This window comes from Eriocheir sinensis, chromosome 10 (genome assembly GCF_024679095.1).
Source record: "Eriocheir sinensis breed Jianghai 21 chromosome 10, ASM2467909v1, whole genome shotgun sequence".
Taxonomy (NCBI): Eukaryota; Metazoa; Arthropoda; class Malacostraca; order Decapoda; family Varunidae; genus Eriocheir; species Eriocheir sinensis.
This window is the reverse complement of record NC_066518.1, coordinates 3019234-3021511: the sequence shown is the minus strand read 5'-3', so window position 1 is coordinate 3021511 and position 2278 is coordinate 3019234. Positions and strand designations below refer to the sequence as shown.

General features: G+C 48.2%; 1 non-coding gene across 1 annotated transcript; it reads left to right on the top strand.

The window, feature by feature from the left end:
• The first annotated feature begins 631 nt into the window (after nucleotides 1–631).
• Trnae-uuc (transfer RNA glutamic acid (anticodon UUC)) lies at nucleotides 632–703 on the top strand. Its single transcript has one exon. It is a non-coding gene; the product is annotated as a tRNA-Glu (tRNA).
• Nucleotides 704–2278: the final 1575 nt, after the last annotated feature.

The following is a 2278-nucleotide window of genomic DNA, read 5'->3' as shown; positions in this document are numbered from 1 at the left end:
GATGGAGGAGGAGGAGGAGGAGGAGGAGGAGGAGGAAGCGGCGGCGGAGGAGGAGGAGGAGGAGGAGGAGTAGGAAGAGGTTTCCCAGGTCACTGCACCCAAAGTCCTTCAAATATTTCAACTTCACAAATCGAACACCTTCACCCAACCACCCACACACACACACACACACACACACACACACACACACACACACACGCACACACACAAGGCTTATCTCACCCAAGTGCACACGGCCGCAGTTTGTTGATTCACCATCGACTTTCATCTCTTCTGAATGGCGGCACGGAGCAGGCAACAGAAAAAAAAAAAAAATAAGGATGTGACCTCCAATCACACCCACACCCACACCCCCACCCCCCCCCAACCGGCGCGCACACACACACACACACACACACACACACACACACACACACACACACATACACACCACCTTCCATCTCTCCCTTAAAACAATCCTTATAAGCATTTTCTTTGTGACCTTCATTTTTCAATATTTTCTACATCAAAGGAAACAAACACAAGTGAAGGGAAAATATGAAACGAAACACTGGATACTCTCAGGTGTTTGGGAGAAGAGAAAAAAATCATGAGTAAATTCGGTGCCGGAATTCTGACAGGCCTTCTAAGATCCCATGTGGTCTAGTGGCTAGGATACCTGGCTTTCACCCAGGAGGCCCGGGTTCGATTCCCGGCATGGGAAGATTTTTTACCCCTCCGCGGTACACTGGTTGGCATTCCTAACCACGAATTTGCAGGCCTTTATGATGGTCGATAAATAGGTACCTGAGGAAACTTGGGAAAGGTATAAAAACTGGAATGTTACACTGGTCCTGTGTCGGGTTAGGGCACCGTTGCCAAATTGTCGTACCCAGGACATAGTATTTACCCGTTTCTGACGCCTAACTATTGCCAAGACACATCAGGAATTAACTATTTTAACGCTAGATATAAATGAATCTCGTTATTGGGGACCAGGAGACAGACTTGGGGTCGGAAGTCGGTAAATATAAGAGGCTGAGTACGACAATCTGGCAGCGTTGGTTAAGGCCGGGTCATCCACCACCACGGGATCAAAGGGCAAACATGACGGAGAAGAGCACTGAAGCCACGCGCACCTATAGCGTAAGCCCTCATTTTTACCTTCTTTTCATTAATGTTTCCTTTTTTTTGCTCTTGAACTGTTTCCTTTAGAGTAAAAAAATAAAACTATAAAAAATAACATCAGAAATAGCCTTGCGCGTGTGTTAACTACGTGTCGACTAAACGTTTCCTCGGTCGTTGGTGATTGTTTGGAGAGGGATTCCGGCTTGTTTGTCCCGGCTGACGTGTCGTGCTATTAGTGGTAGGCCTACGAGTGCCGCTGCCGCCGCCACAACTACCGCTGCTTCTGCTACCACTACCGGTTCGGCCTACACACGTGCCTCCCTCCCTTTCAAGTCCGCCATTATCTCGTTTGCTGCTTTATTTTCCGCTACACTTGATGCCGTTTATCAGCTCCTCCTCCTCCTCCTCCTATTAAACCTCTTCTCTCATCATTTTTTTTTTTTCCTATTTCTCCTCCTCCTCCTTTTCCGCTTCCTCCTCCTCCTCCTCCTCCTCTTCTTCCTCCTCCTATTCAACCTCTTCTCTCATCATTTTCTTTTTTTTCTCCTCATTCCTCCTCCTCCTCTTTCTCCATTTCGTATCTTCCTCTTCCTCTTCCTAGGCTTATCTTCTCGTTATGTGCTTCACGGCCACTCTCCACGGCCTTTTTTTTTTCTTAATCCTATGATGTTTTTTTTCTTATTCTGTGAACCTCCTCCTCCTCCTCCTCCTCCTCCTCTTTATCCCTCTCTCCTTCCTCCGTCTCCTCTTGTTCTCCAGTTTTCCTCTCCCTTCCTTTCTCTTTATTTGCATTTTCTCACACCTGAATTTCTTTCCTATAATGTGACTTTCCTCTTCATCGTTTATGCTGAAGTTTCCGGTGTCTTCCTTCCTCCCTCCTCCTCTTCCTCCTCCTCCTCTCGTCTTCCTCCTCCTCCTGCTCCTCTTCCTCCTTCTCCGTATCTTCAGTATCCTTCTCCTCTTTCACTTTCTTCCCCTTGAGTGAGTGTAAAATAGTGGCAGGTAAGCGGCGCGACAGGCGAGGGCAACGACCCCACAGCAGCCAGCCAGCGTGTGTGTGTGTGTGTGTGTGTGTGTGTGTGTGTGTGTGTGGTGGGGGGAGGTGATTGTGGGTGGGTGGGTGGGTGGGTGGGTGAGGGTGAGGGTGATATCCTTTTTCCATATGCAACTT